Below are 16,486 nucleotides of genomic sequence, written 5' to 3' on the forward strand. Positions count from 1 at the left end.
AAACTGTCTGTTCTTCAGACTCCATCCAACCCGTAACACCTCCTCCTTATAAAGCGATAGATTAGTTGGTATCAGAAAAGAAGTAAACAGCTAAACAAGTAATTTCGAAAAACATATGCAAGAACTCTTAATGGTGACGATCAAACGTATGAACAGCAGTTGTCAGTTTTCGTTAATCAAACGGCTGTATAGTTTTTCTGATGACCCCATAACTAAGATTTATATATTAAAATGGCTAAACGAATCATCAATCCATTGTCGTCCAGCGGTTAGGATATCTGGCTTTCACCCAGGAGACCCGGGTTCGATTCCCGGCAATGGAATTTTTTGTTGCTGTTTTGCTTGTTCCAGGAAACTCTTTTGTACGTGTATTAACAATCCAATTCCAAATGTATCCAAATTCCAAAACATCAATAAAACAAACACATTCATCATCGAGGGGAATGTTTTATTTAGGGTATGCATGTAGAGTGTCAAATTCCATTCCCACATTGCTACTAGAATAGAAATATACAATTTAAATAAGCTCTATAAAGAAGACCCTACAGCAGCCTAATATAATCACGCAGCCATGTAATAAGCACATAGCGAACTATTCTTTCGCCTTTTACTAAAGAATACCGTGTGTTTGTTACATCAAGTGGCATACGCCTATTTTTGGAGAGGTATTCCTTTGTTGGGATGCTTCTAGCAACTAACAGTTTTAACTTATTAGTTATATTTCAAAGTTTTGAGAGCTATTTAACTTTGCAATGAAAAAGTTTGAAACTATTTGTGTTTCAAATTTTTGGCTAAGTCCACTCAAAACAAAAGTGGCCTACGCCTATTTTTGGAGTTTGGAGAGGTGTCCTTTTTTAAGAAGCCTATAAAAAGTTTTAACTTTTTAAGCTATTGTTCTGATGCTTGATTGTGAAATACAGATGTTTAGTAGTAAAATGTTGGATTTTTTTTAAATGCTTGATTGTGAAACCTCGCTTAGATCTAATAATTGGGAAAATATGAACTCTCGGAAACAGTTAACACTACAAATTAACCAATTGATACTTGTTTGACATCGATAAAACCAACATTTGCATCTTTTGTATATTTGACATCTATCACACCCGATGCATGTCATTCTATGAAAAGGAATTTATAACCAAGGTAGGACAAATGGAGAAAGTATTGTCATTCTATGACCTTAATCCTAAATAAAAACTAAAAAAAATGGATAATTCAAGAGCACAGCTACTAAGATTACATGCATGAGTCTCCTACCAAACAACAAGATGCTAAGAATGTCTATTCTTGGGACTCCATCTAACCTGACAACGCCAATTGATTAGTTGGTGTAAGAAAAATGTTAAACAGGTAAACGTATGAAGAGCAGTTGTCAGTTTTGGATAATCAAACAACTTCACAGTCTTGTTGGTTGAGCCCATAAGGCCGTAATAAAATGCCAACACAAAAACATAAATCCATTGTCATCAGCGGTTAGGATATCTGATTTTCACCTAGGAGACTCGGGTATCAGGAATAAATCAACATAATCGGTTACATTAAATAGTTGATTTATTTTATCTTGTAAATTATTCTCTATATATCTTCATGTAATAAGTTTATTTTGTTAATATATATTCAAATCCTCCCATATTGGCGAGGTATCCCTTTCAATTATCTTCCTGTATTAACTTTATTTTGTTAATATATATAAGTTTTTTTTATAACAGTTCTAGTGTGGCATCCTCACCTATTGTTGCAAAAGTATCAATAGAGCCGGTTATGCCCTCCGGGCGGCCTTGTTCCTCTTGTTTTGTGCCGGAGCAGCCTTCTTTTTCAAACCCAATAGCCTAACCACAGTCCAATGATGGACCACATGCAGTCTCCTTCTAGCCCACTTCATGATGATGAGCCCACCAATACGTCTAACGCTTCATATCCAATACCACAACCACAACCACCGTTGAATATAAACCAACAATCTCTTTCAACTCATCACATGAATACACAATCAAAAGCTAGGATTTTCAAACCTCGACACCAATTGGATTTAGCTCATACATCTTCTCATGCACTTTACTCGGCTTTATTTGCTCAAAAGGATCCGAAAGGATACAAATCCGTTGCTAAAAACCCAAAATGGATGTTAGATATGCATGAAGAAATGACAACTCTTCAACAACATGACACTTGGGTTTTAGTACAGTGCCCTACTACTGAATGTCGTCAGTTCCAAATGGGTGTTTCGCACAAAGTATCATTCAGATGGATCGATTGAACGCCTCAAAGCATGACTTATGGCTCAAGGATTTACTCAAGTTCCGGTTCTTGATTATTCTCGTTCATTTAGTCTTGTTGTTAAGGCATCCACGACATGTATTGTTTTGTCTCTTGCAATTATCAATAAATGGCGTCTTTATCAACTCAATGTAAAAAAAAATTCTCAATAGTTATTTGAATGAGATTGTATTTAGGGAACAACCATCTGATTTCGTCGACCCTCATTTTGCTAATCATGTTTGCAAATTAAAGAAAACATTATATGGCCTAAAAGAAGCTCCGCGAGCATGGTTTTATCTTCTTAGTTCATTTCTTATTGCAAACAGTTTCAGGTGTTCTCGGTTATACACTTCGCCTTTTGTTTTTAAACGGGAAGCGTGCATTATTTATCTTCTTGTTTATGTTGATGATCTCATTTTAACCGGAAACAACAAAAAAGTTATCTCTTCGTTTATTGCTAAACTTCATCATGAATTTGCCATTAAGGATCTTGGTGACCTAAACTACTTCTTGAGTCTTGAAGTTTTATATACGGATGATGGACGCATGACATTCTAGATAGAGAAAATACTCTCCATGCTAAATAGGTACACTTCTAGCTGCCATGAGATATTCATGTCCACTGATACCTCATATTCTAATCCAACTGAGTATTGCTCGTTAGTGGGCATGCTTCGGTACTTGACCATTACTCGGTCTGATATTTCATATGTAGTTATTCATATGTAGTTAATCAAGTAAGTCAATTTCTTCAAAACCCTACAACAGATCATTTTCAAGGTGTTAAGAGAATTCTTCGTTATATCAAAGGTACCATTTCTTTTGGGCTTACTTTCAAACAGCCTAATGACACATCTATTTTGGGTTATTCAAATGTTGATTGGGCTACATGTACAGAAACTCGGAGGTCCACATCTGGTTACTCCATTTTTCTTGGGGGTAATCTAGTTTCATGGAGTGCTAAAAAGCAGCCTACATTTGCTCGTTCGAGTTGTGAGTCGGAATATCGAGCAATGGCAAACATCGTTGCTGAAATCCTTTGGGTCACTCACTTGTTGCGCGAACTTCATGCTTTAGCGCCAGATCGCCCAACTCTATTATATGACAACCATAGTGCTCAATTCCTAAGTCAAAATTTTGTAACGACCCATTTTTTCAAAGAAATTTTTCATGTTTAATTAATCAAACAAATTTCCATAAATCATGAAATTCCAAAATAATTGTTTCAAATCCACATTCATTACAACTTTATATTCAAAAACATCGGAGTGTCCCGTAAAACATCGGTGGGAGAGTGCACGCCGTGCCATCAAGCCTTGCCCTTGCCCTTGGGCTCAGATGTACTTGAAACAAATCCAAAAACTTTAAGTTAATGCTTAGTGAGTCCCCAAGAGCATACCCCACATGCAATCCACATATCACATATCATATTAGTTATAAAGCTATCTTGACTACATAACATATCATATTAGCTAAAAAGCTATCTCTACCACATATCCTTGCGTGAGGATGCCATGGGCTCCCCCCATGGTCTTTCTCTGCTAAACAACCATGGGCTCCCCTACATGGTCTTACATCCAAGTGCCATGGGCTCCCCCCATGGTCTTACATACAAATATCACAAAATCACTAGCATGCAACTTAACATAAAGTTAACTATCATACCATATATCTCTACTACAGCTAGTGTACCACATATCATAAAAATGGGCCGACCTTGGTGCCTTAGACCCATTGGTATGGTGAGAAGACTCACCTTTGGAATGCTGAACTGGTAAGCAGAAGTCATATATGTCCCACACTGCCTCTACTCAACTGCCTATAATCATTAAGTGATTAACTTAACACCAACCCATAAATACCCTCATAGTCAACCCTGGTCAAGGTCAACAATCAATGCTGACCTCAACTCGTCGAGTACAACCAACAACTCATCGAGTTCCTTGCATAACTCGTCAACTCGCTAAGTCACTTGAATGACTTGTCGAGTTCCATAATGTTTGCGGCCATGAACCCTCAGCCGCAAACTCCTGACCGCAAACCCCTTCTAGTCGAATACCCCTTGGTCGTAAACTCCTTGGCCGACTCGTCGAGTTGATAGTGGGACTCGCTGAGTCCCCTTTCATGTTTGCTTGTCGCGATCATACAGGGATTCCAAGGCTTAGATCTGAAGCCCTAAGGTACCTATAAGGATAAAGTTTCCAGCTTTACCTTTTAGAACCATTCCAAATGCTCTAAGGTCCTTCATAAAGGTTGGAAAGCTCCAAAGCTTTTCCATTTGATCCAAAACTCTAGGGATCTGAAATCCCTTTTTTCCAGAAAGGTTCCTAGTCCTCAAAACGTCCCAAAGATGGAAGCTTTATGGACATGCATGTCCAATACATGTCTTTATGGCAAAATAGCCAAAAAGAGGGAAATATGCCCTAAAACCCTTGCATGGTGTCCTTACTCGACCAAAAGCCAGATCTAGCCCACCTTGGGACCATTTTGCTCTGAAGATTCATAAAGTTGCAAACTTTATGAATCTCATGCATGCATTCAACAAGAAGGGTAGGAAATAAAGAGTAAACTCAAGATCTAGCCTTATTTTTTGATAAAAATCGAGTCTTGAAGACATACAACGGTTCACAAGATGATTAAGCTCAGGGATGGGTGCTTGGTTTGCTGGATCTCCTCACTATCTCCTTCTTCTTAAGCTTCAAAGGTTACTCTAGCTCACAAAATGGAAGAGAATGGGGATTAGGGTTAGCACTGACGTTCTTAGTGTTTAGAAGCTAATGGGAGGTCAGACTCAAAGCTCATAAGGAGATTATATAGGGTGTAAACCCTAAAATTAGGTTTTTGTCTTAACAACGCCTACTCACCGAGTCGGACTTCCAACTCGTTGAGTAGGGTGTAAATCTCGCGTCCCTGAGATGACTTCTACTCGACGAGTTGGGCTCCCAACTCGTCGAGTCCACCACCAAAACCCTAGATCTTACATAAATTAAGTAATACCTGGAAGAGGTGTTACAAATTTGGTGTCTCATAAACAGGAAAAACATATTGATCTTGATTATCACTTTATTTGTGTTGTACAATAAATTTGAGGAACCAAGCTTCAGGTGTCTGACATTTACACAAAAAGTCTTTCACATCCACAGTTTGAATTCTTTCGAGCTATGCTTCATCTTGGACCACCATTGTCTCGCTCGGGGGATATTAGTAATAAATCAACAGAATCAGATACATTAAATAGTTGACTTAATTTATCTTAGAAATTATTCTTTGTATATCTTCCTCTAGTAACTTTATTTTGTTAATATATATTCAAATCCATATTGGTGAGGTATCCCTTTCAATTATCACACTAGCTTCGATTCCCACAAGTGAACTTTTTCGTATTTATCAAGAGATAGAAGTAATAATAATTCAAACCCAAATTCCAAATGTAAAAAAGATATCCAAAAGCATTAAAAGAATTCATATTTACAAACGAAAATAAGCTATACAAAAAGAAAAAGAAAAGAACTAAATCGCCTGAAAGGCCAAAATCAAGCGGCTACCATATCATTTGTAGTACAACGATCATCATACAAGTTGTAATAAGTTGAAATTAGCCCTCAAAAACAAAATCTGGAACTGGAGCTAGACTCTGGAGAATGGGAGGATCTAGAAGGCATAATGCATAAACTTCCAAAACAGTTATTAGTATTTTCATCTGAAAAGTCATTACGGTTTTTTATGTGAAAACAACTGTTAGTATTTTTATCTGAATAGTGCATAAACTTTCAAAACAATTGTTAGTATTTTTATCTGAAAAGTGCATAAACTTTCAAAACAACTGTTAGTATTTTTATCTGAAAAGTCATTACAATTTTTTTGTATAAAAACTATTGATAAAATGATTTTTTTTTCATTTAAGCTATTACTTACCTACTAAAATCGGTTAGCAAATTATAGATGTTTACATTAGTTTCCTGGCAACATAAGGTGTATCACGTTGGGCTATTTTGGCAGATAAATAATGAATTAAATGAAATTATAGTAGTAGTTTTTCTACCATATATATATATATATATATATATATATATATATATATATATATATATATATATATATATATATGAGGTTGTAATCACTTTTTAGTATAATTAATGGTGAAACTATAAAGACTATAGTTTAAAAGGGTGTATAAAGTAGAGTTAATGGCATTCCCACATCGCAAGGTAAACAAAAATGTAGATTTAGAAATACATGTATAAATAAGGCCCTCCAACAGGTTATGAAATCATGCAAGCAATGTGATGAGCACAAAGCGAACTATTCTTTCGCCTTTTACTAAAGAACTAGGCGAATGCTCGCGCGTTGCGCAGAAACACCTATATAGTTGAAGTCTTTACAAATATATGATTTTTTAAATATAACAATAACGTTGTTGTTAAATTTGATATAATAATTTGTATATACTAAATTGATATAATATATTTATTATTTTGAATTATATGATAATATATACATTTATTATAACTTCATAATCTCAATCGTTTGAATGAGTTCTACCTGCGAGTTACACATGAATAAAATTAAATATAATATATGATTTGATGTTATTTATAGTTGTTTTTATTATTAATTAATTTTTAAAAATTTATTTGCTTAATGTTTTAATTTCTATCATTATAATTATTTAAAACATCAAACATTGTTTTTTATTTTAAAGCTAACAATATAATCATTTATATAGAGTTGTTTTTAACTGTTGTTATTGTAAGTTATTTTAAGCTACTTATTTGGAAATTTTTAACGATTATAAACATATATTTAATAAATATTTTAGTTAAGTTGATATTACAATTTAGTTTTTGTTTTTATCACTACAATTTATCACTTTTAACTATTTACAAAATATTTTTTAGTTTTTTTAAATGGAACTGAAATTTATATTTGAGTTGACATTGTAATGCGCAATAACACCTATATAGTTGAAGTCTTTACAAATATATATTTTTTAAAATATAACATTAACTTTTTTGCTAAAATTGATATAATAATTTGTATATAAATTTGATATAATATATTGATTATTTTCAATTATATGATAATATATAAATCTATTATAACGTCATAATCTCAATCGTTTGAATGACTTCTATTCGCGAGTTACACATCAATAAAATTAAATATTATATATGGTTTAATATTATTTATAGTTGTTATTTTTAACTAATTTTTTAAAATTTATTTGCTTAATGTTTTAATTTCTATCGTTATAATTATTTAAAACATAAAACATTATTTTTTTGATTTTAAAGGTAACAATATAATCATTTATATAGAGTTATTTTTAACTATTGTTATTACAAGTTATTTTAAGCTACTTATTTGAAATTTTTTAAACATTATATAAATATATTTATGAAATATTTTAGTTAAACTGATATTACAATTTAGTTTTTGCATTTATCACTATAATTTATCACTTTTAACTATTTACAAAATATTATTTGGTTTTTTAGTGGAACTAAACTTTATATTTAAGTTGACACTGTAATGTTATATTTAAATTAACAATTTAAGTATTTTGTCCAAACTGTTCAAAAATTGTAGCTTTAAACTGATAATGGTTTACATGCAATAACATTTTAAATCTAATAAATTAAGTATAATATGTTAAAATTTAAAGACATAACTTTATAAATAGAAGTAAAGATATTATTTTAAAATTGAAATTTCGTCTATTTATGATTACACTTTAGGTTTGATATTTATTTAACCTTATTAACTAACTTACAATCAATATTAGAAAGACACTAGAATTTTTCACTTTTAACTATTTATAAAATAATCTTTGGGTTGTTTAAGTTAAATAAAATTTATATTTAAGTTGAGCCTATAATGTTATATTTTAATTAATAATTTAAGTATTTAATACAAATTGTTCAAAAATTATACCTTTAAAATGATAATGGTTTACATCCAACAATATATTAAAACTAATAAATTAAGTATAATATGTTAAAAGTTAAATAACATAATTTTATAAGTAGAATTAAAGATATTATTTTAGTATTGAAATTTAGTTTATATATGAATACACTTTAGATTTGATACTTATTTAACCTAATTACCAAATTATAATTATTATTACAAAGAAATTGAAAAGTCATGAGAGTTTCAAATGAATGTGGTGAAAGGAAAAAAGAATGGGGGTTTCAAATGCATGAAATTCAAGAAAAAAATGCTAGCTTTATAAGTATGTATAATACAGTGTGTTCTTCACATTAAGTGGCACACGTCTATTTTTCTATTATAGGAGAGGTTTCCCTTTTGGGGATGCTTCTAACTATTCATAGTTTTAAGCTTCAATTGTGCAATTGGTAAAAAAAAATTTCAAATGCTTGGTTGGGAAATTTGTTGCAGAAAAATAATTTATGAACTATAAAATATGAAAGCATTTGTGTTATATTGATCCTTTGGCTAAAGATGAAGTTTGATATTGTCTTTGAAATGGTTACAGCTACAAGTCATATGATACTTGTTTGACATCTAATGGGCCATGAAAGATACGTCATAAAAGCTATTTTGAGTTCTGGGAATGAGGGCATTCATGTCTTTTGTGTAGACAAGAGATCGAGGGCAAGTCTTTGCCCCATCTTGTTCCATTTTTTTGTGTGTGGGAAAAACTGCATTTTTTTATAATTGACGTGTGTCTGGCCAGTGTATGCCAAAAACAATACAACATGTTCTACCATATCCATTACTACGTAACCAACTGGTCGTAAGAGAATATAAACTACGCTACAAAGTTTTTTTTAAAGCTTATTGATATATGTAACCAGTTACTCTTTTATTTACAAGATGAAAAGTTAGAGTAACAAAACATAGATTAAGAAAATGAAAAAAAAAACATTTGCCTACTTATATTTGTTGTCTTTGTATGAGGATTAGGTTAGTCTTCATTCATTATCAACGCAATCATCTTATATTCCAAAGGTTAACATATTATTTGATAAGTTCAAAAGAATATTACCCAAGTTTGAACAATTTATGTGATCATACTAAAAATCTAACTGTAAGAAGTTACACTTATATTCCAAAGGTTAAGTACACCTTACGTCCTTACCTCCGCGACTCCTCTTAACCTATTAAGACTTGTTGTATGCATTAAGTTAAAAAGAAGTGCTCCTATATATCTATCAATATGGATTAATTCTTGTTTCTATTAAGTAGTAAAAAATAAACTTCACCTTAGACATTTGATGGGTCATGAAACAGTTTTTATATAAAAAGATTGGGAATTTATTGCATATCTTTGAAAGTTGGTTTGGAAATGAAAGCTACAGGCACAACAAAGGCTATTTTCATAAAAGGTGTTGTATTTCAACAACCAAATATTAGAAATATTTGTAACTGATTAGTAACATTGATTAATTTTGTATTTGAAAACCACTTGATTTAATGTCATAAATTAGAAATGCTTCATTTGTTTAACCGATAAAGATTCGTTTTTGTGCAACGTCGATTTCTTTGCCATAGTATCTGGAGGACCATAAATCAAATTTAGTCAAAGAAGTTTGCACAAGTTCGTAGCCATAAGATATATAAATCCCATCAATGAATGAAAATAAAAAAAAAACTTATGATATAAATTCAAGAGAGACTATGACAAACATGTTTCACTTATCTGGTAAAAATGTGAAATTTTCAGTTTATTGCTATGAGGTGGTACAAAACTAAAATTAAGTTTCAAAATAACTGAATTACTAGTAATTAGGATACTATTTGCTACTAATCTCAGGGCACCATAGCATGTCGGGAATAAGAGGGGACATACTAGACATAACCACTCCCTTGATTGGGGGTTGTGCCGCCCCGCCTTTCGATTGATACATAGTTGAGGAGGCCAATCACGAACGCAACAGGTGTGGGAGCGACCCTGGTCAGGGAAGGCTAAGACAACGCCTCGCATATGGGTAGCAAGAGGGCGCTTATGCCCCGACGGTAGGGGCTTATGCAATTTGACAGTATCTTTGGAATTGAAAGAAAGGAAACACCAACTTTCATTTACTACTAACATGTCATAATATAATAATTCAATATAAAGAAGTATTGCTACATTCCCACAGTGTTAGTTGAATGGAAATCTACAACTTTTACAAACCATATAAAGAAGGCCCTTCACCATGCTTTAGAAATCATGCAGCCGTGTGATGAGCACAAAGCGAACTATTCTTTCGCCTTTTACTAAAGAATATCGTGTGTTCGTCACATCAAGTGGCATATGCCTATTTTTGTAGAGGTGTTCTTTTATAGAATACCTCCAACAACTAGTAGTTCTAAGATTTACAAATTGTTGATAAATTTAATTAAGAGAATAAATGTTATTAACCAAAGTATCCAATGCGTGAAACTCAAATTTTATCTCCTTCCATACTTCACAAGTAACAGCTAGTTCAGGACTCCATTTGGTAGCCTGACGGATAATTTCATTACCCTCAGTAGCAAGATCGCGTCCCTCGTTAGGAGCTTGTACAAATGCTTCTAGAGCTACGAGATTAGCTACGGCACCAGGTGCATTTCCCCAAGTGATATTCAGCTTTGAAGTATATAATTATAAGTGTTTTCCTCCAAATGCTTGATTATAAGCCTAGCTAACAGTACTAAATTATGAAATACAAAAATAGAAACCAAATTAATTAAGATATAAACATTTGTGATTTATTGACTTTTTGGCTAATGATGAGTAGAACTTGAAGTTTGACAGCAAACACCATAATCCATTGAAACTTATGGTTAGAGATGCAGTAGGGACGGCCTACCCAAGCTTTGGCCAATCAATAGATCAAGCGGGTAGGCCAACGATCCTCAAACATGTTATTTTTTGGGGTATTCATCCCAAGCCTCAAACAGACATACTATACCGGGTTCTTGCAACCTGCCCGGGTTTATACTCGGGCCGACCAGATAGAGCCATAGAGGGCTTTTATACTTTTTTAAAAACTTTGAAATTTTTTAACATGAAGATTTGAATCTTATTAGGAAAAATTGAAAGTAAGATGTTATAATGAACAAATCAACGAAACTGCATTGCTATTTTTTGCTTCTAATCCAACCTAAACTAATTATTTATATTGGTTTTATGTATTTATATAAAAAAAGGAATAAATATCAATATATTTTTATAGATGTTGATCTTGGTTCTAGGTACAGGACTATAGGAAAGTGTCTTGAGTTGGTTATAAATGCAAAAAATACCAATATATTTTAGTATGTTATTCAGAGCACCGTAGTCTCATTTCTTTCCATTTCATGATGAAATGAACGTATGATGATATATGAGTAAAACAAGTACAAGGAAACTTAAACAAATGAAAAAGAAAAAAATTCGGAATCATCCAGACCTTCTTGAGGAAGGTCAGGTAAAGTCCATAGGCTTTAATAAGCTACTTTCAAAAGAGGGAGGGGTGCACATCTACTTGTTTGGCATTTCAAAAGAAAGTTATATAAAGCAAACCTTTCAAGTTAAGGAAATCCCACATTGGTGGGGAAATGAAAGCTCTGGAATGGTGTTGTAATTTATATTTTTGGTTCAATTTTTTTTTCAATTATGGTTAAGTTTATGTAATTTTTGTGGTATCCTTCAAGTAAAGGTATTATTTTTGGTCGATGTGTATATATAAACTTTGCAATTTTGATCCCAAAATGATAGACATTTTATTTGACATAGGGACTAAAAAAATAATGAAAATCTCAAATTAGGACCAAAACTAAAAGATAAAACCTTTTAGGACCAATATTGATAAAAGACAACTATACTTAAGGACCAAAGATGTAATTCATTCTAAAGCCATAGGGAAAATGACATTGTAGCACATTGTTGTATTGCTTTCGTCCGGATTAGGTCCTCATTATTTGTTTTTTGCACAGTAGATCACTTAACTTGTTTTTAAGTGTTAAATAGGGGATTGAGCCCTAATTGTATCGGTTTAACGGTTACATAAGGTTAGCTAGATGCCTTATAATGGATAGACCACATGTTAGACACGTCCTCAAGGATGCGTTTCCATGATACGACCCTATACTCCATCTGGTAGCCCTTATCATTTATTATTCCCATTTTTTGAGCAAATGAAAACCCTAAATAGTTATCTCGATGTATCCATCTTCATCTTCCTCTCATCAACAACTACGAGTTGTAACCACTACGAGAGACATTAAGAAGTGCTTCTGTGACTTTCTTTCCAAGGAACGAACCTCTTGAAATTCGGATAACCCTAGATGTTGCTTCTACATTGAGGTTCCGATTTTGGTTCCATTAACTTCCATTAACTATATCTAAAGATGTATGCAAAAAATTGTGAAATTTATTTGTAAAAACCCTACATTTTCATTTGGAAAAAACCCTTATATAACATCTACTCTAAGTTTCCTTATACTCATCTTCTGCTTATGTAAAATTTGGTTTGTATAGTGACTCTTTATCTATGCATATGTAACAAGTGACCCTAACTAAAAGTTTTTTGCAAAACTGTGTTCACTCTTCAAATACTTTATCTAGAAGGTATCTTCAACACCCATCCGAGATACCTATAACATGAATGTGCAAGTTGTTGGATTCATGTCTAAGTCCATAACTGTAATTGGTAAGACTTGACCCGACCCGGCATGGTCCATTTGGGTTGCATGGCATCATGCATTTTGATAGACTATAATGAGAGAAATAACACTTAAGGTTGGTTAATATATTATAACTTCTAATATATTAATAAGATTATTTAATTAGTATTGATCAAGAATTAATCTAGTATTAATTAAGTGATCAAAAGAAGACTAATTAAATATATGGGTTGATTGTGTAATCATCCATACTTATATAGTAGGCTAATGCTCCATGGATTGTCAAGTTGGGCTAAAACCCATAAGATGCTCCATGGATGCTCCATGGTGTATTTGTACCCATGGATAATGGAAATGAAAGGCCATGACAATTAGGGTTTACATAGTGTAACCCTAACTATATAATGATCTTATTCTTGGAGAAAATCGGCCACTATGTGTGAGGAAAAAGGGCTAGCCGATTTCATGAAGTGTGTATGTTCTCTCAAGTTATTCCAAGTGTATTTGGTGTTGTGTGAACCATTTGAGGTGTCACACTTGGGGCACTAGGCACTCAAGCTTCATGAAGACATTCTACATCAAAAAGGTATGTAATTCTAACTTGATATATTCATATGAATCAATGTTATTATGCTAGTTAGGATAAATACCTTGGAAAGTTCATATTTGCATGCATATTAGAGAAAAACATAGATCCAAGGTATTTAGGGTTGCATGTACACTTAGGAGTGTTAGAATGCTCAAAACCCAACAGTGGTATCAGAGCCTAGGCTTGCTTTCTCTTATACTTGATGCAAATAGATTTTTCGAAGCCAAAAATCTGTCAGGGCCTAAAACTCGACGAGTTCTGGTAGAAAACTCGACGAGTTCATGTATTAGAGCATGAACTCGACGAGTTCCATTAAGAAATCGACGAGTTTGGCCTCCAGACAGCATATCTTCATGTTTTTTCGCTGGAATTGGACTAGGAACATTACCATAAGCTGTTTTTGAACTTATAAACTTGTTTTTGATGTGGTAATGTTCATGCTAATCCAATTTCAGAGATAATTGTCAATAGATTCATGTTTTGTATTAATTTAAGAGTTATGTTAATTACATGAAAAAGTTTGATGTGAATTATCTCTGTTCATATGAGTTGCTTAGATTAATAGAAAAGTTAATTGATTATGTGTTTTCAATCCATTTTAATCTAAGATTTGATTCTAAAATGTGTTTTTATAACTTGCCCTCAAGTTATATGAAAAGTCACATTTAAGATTCATAAAACTCATAAGTATTTCCATAGGTTATGAATAAAGAAAAGTCACATTCTTTTAATAGTTTGAAGTCTTCCATAACTTGTCCTCAATTTATGGAACTTAAAGAGTTTTTGGATTAAAACTACTTTAAACACATAAGTTATGGAAATTGAATAGTTTCAAAACTTACCCTCAAGTTTTGGAATTTGAAAAGTTTTCTCTTATGAATACTTTAATTCCAAGTTTAGCCCTTAGAATTTTAAAAGTTAAAATTAAACCCTTATAATTTATAATATTATAAGTTAATAATATTTATATATATGTATAAGAGTAAAGTCAATCTTACCGTTAATATGCCTCATTCACGAAGCCGGTCTATAAAGGGGGTATAAGGTTACTGCCTATAAAATGGCAGTTTAATGGGTGTCCACTCTCACCCACCGCTTCCTTGACCGATGGAGGGTCGTTAGCCGAACGGGTAGGACAAGGACTAGAATTCTCTCTTCATTAAAAGTATTAATGATAAATACTAAGTAACTAAACTCTTATTAATACCCAATCTTATTTACTTAGAAAATGTGAATAAGGTGCTAATCCATGAAATTACACTTTGCACTTTGTTTAAGCCGTTAGTGGAGCGTGTGTGGTTAACCGACACACTAACCTGAACCTAACAAGGTAGGAAAACGGTAACTTAATATTTATCATAGTATCGGTGGAGCGTGTGTGGTTAACCGGCACATCGATTAAGGGGTAAATATTAAGGGTACCAAGTATATTTGCATGGTTACTTCACACCTTGTTTTGTGATCCTCGGCATCCCAGTCAGAAAACCTGAAGGGCACACTCGAGATTGAAACATGCCAGTGAACAGTTCAATGAATCTCAAAAGAATCTAGGAGTTTCAAAAACCAATTAAAACCTAATAATACATTTCGTTTATCTTGGTGGAAATTGGTGAATCGTCATTCACCTACCTTCAAATATTTTATAGCTTGGATTACAGCATCCCTCTTCCAAGTTATAAAATAGTTTGTAGGGTCCTAGCCTTAATATTTCATATTGGGTGTTATATTAAGGACTTTTAATCAACTATCTTGAATATCTCCCAAAAGATGTCTAGTTCAGACATCTATGATCCTCCCAAATCTCTTGGAACTTCACTTCCTCCACCTCCTCCAACTATTCTCCCTATCCCACAAGTTCAAGGTCACTTAAGCCCTATTGGCAAGGTAAGGTCTAGGTGTGCTCAAATCTTGGAGATGAAGTCACATACTGACAAGCCGGGAGAGTTGGGTGTCAAAGTCTTGAGAAAGTTGGATGTCCAATCACTTTCTAAGTCACATAGTAAGTTCCTTTGGGACTCCTATGAAACAGACTATGACATGACCCTAAATGATCTTATCTATTTGCTTGGTGCTGCTGAATCAGCAGCACTGGGAGAGCAAATTTGATTAGTAGATCAACTTCCCAAACTACCATGGACATTGCCAATGGTAACATTGGATATCTAGAAAAACCTTCTCTTCCCAAGGAAATGGATTGACCATAGTCAACTAGGTTAACCAAATGGTAAAGAGAAAAACTAAGTATGTGATAGTCCCATGTACCATTACCAAAGGGTCCATAAGTTAAATTGCCAAAGGAAGGGGCACTGATTGCGAAGCTGCCAAATTTTTACCTAAGGATGTTAAAGTCAATAAGTTTGACTCTACTTCAGGTAAAGACCACTATCTAACTTTGTTAAGTTTCTATTATGAGATTCTTGATACATGATGTGACTGGGTCACATGTTGATGTTTTAAGAATCAAAGAAAAGTGAAGAAACTTAAAGAAAGAATATGTTGAATCTGATCGCGTAGATGGATTTCAATCGCATAGTTTGAAGATCGGATTCTTGAGCTACTTCTTAGGAGTTATGATATATTGCTTAGGAATAGATAACAACAAAGTTTTCATGTGCTTTGCACTGTAAGGATAGTTTTCCGCAAAGTTTTTAAAATAAAAGGAAAAAAAATTATTTTATTTATTATAAAATATCCTTATAGTGGCATTTGTGAAAAAACTTTGTTGCTTATATGATTCCATTAATAGTAATATTGGAAATATGAATTTGATTCTTTCATTTGTGGTAGTGTCTAAATTTACCAAATAAGGAAAGATTCTCATCACCCAAATTTCAGTTGGATAGAAACTAGGAATCATGCAAGTTATATTATGAATGAGAATTTTCATCTTTGGAAAATTAAGACTAATTCCTTGTTCACATGTTTAAGTGAGTCAAGTGAAGGACTAAGGGATCGAGTACACATTTTTGTGCACTAGCCAAAGTCCACCACAAAAGGTGGATAAGACTATTCGTCATGATTTACTAAGTCTAGTAAATA

The 16,486-nt window shown here is 33.0% G+C and overlaps 3 non-coding genes across 3 annotated transcripts; all 3 read left to right on the plus strand.

Moving 5' to 3' along the window:
* The first annotated feature begins 251 nt into the window (after positions 1 to 251).
* Positions 252 to 323, plus strand: TRNAE-UUC (transfer RNA glutamic acid (anticodon UUC)). The gene has a single exon. It is a non-coding gene; the product is annotated as a tRNA-Glu (tRNA).
* A 244-nt stretch (positions 324 to 567) lies between these two features.
* LOC145077402 (U5 spliceosomal RNA) lies at positions 568 to 686 on the plus strand. The gene has a single exon (XR_013693148.1). It is a non-coding gene; the product is annotated as a U5 spliceosomal RNA (small nuclear RNA).
* Positions 687 to 10,442: 9,756 nt separating this feature from the next.
* LOC145077410 (U5 spliceosomal RNA) lies at positions 10,443 to 10,560 on the plus strand. The gene has a single exon (XR_013693155.1). It is a non-coding gene; the product is annotated as a U5 spliceosomal RNA (small nuclear RNA).
* Positions 10,561 to 16,486: the final 5,926 nt, after the last annotated feature.

This window comes from Lactuca serriola, chromosome 9, assembly GCF_051521515.1.
Source record: "Lactuca serriola cultivar US96UC23 chromosome 9, Lser_US96UC23_V15, whole genome shotgun sequence".
In the NCBI taxonomy this organism is placed as follows: Eukaryota; Viridiplantae; Streptophyta; class Magnoliopsida; order Asterales; family Asteraceae; genus Lactuca; species Lactuca serriola.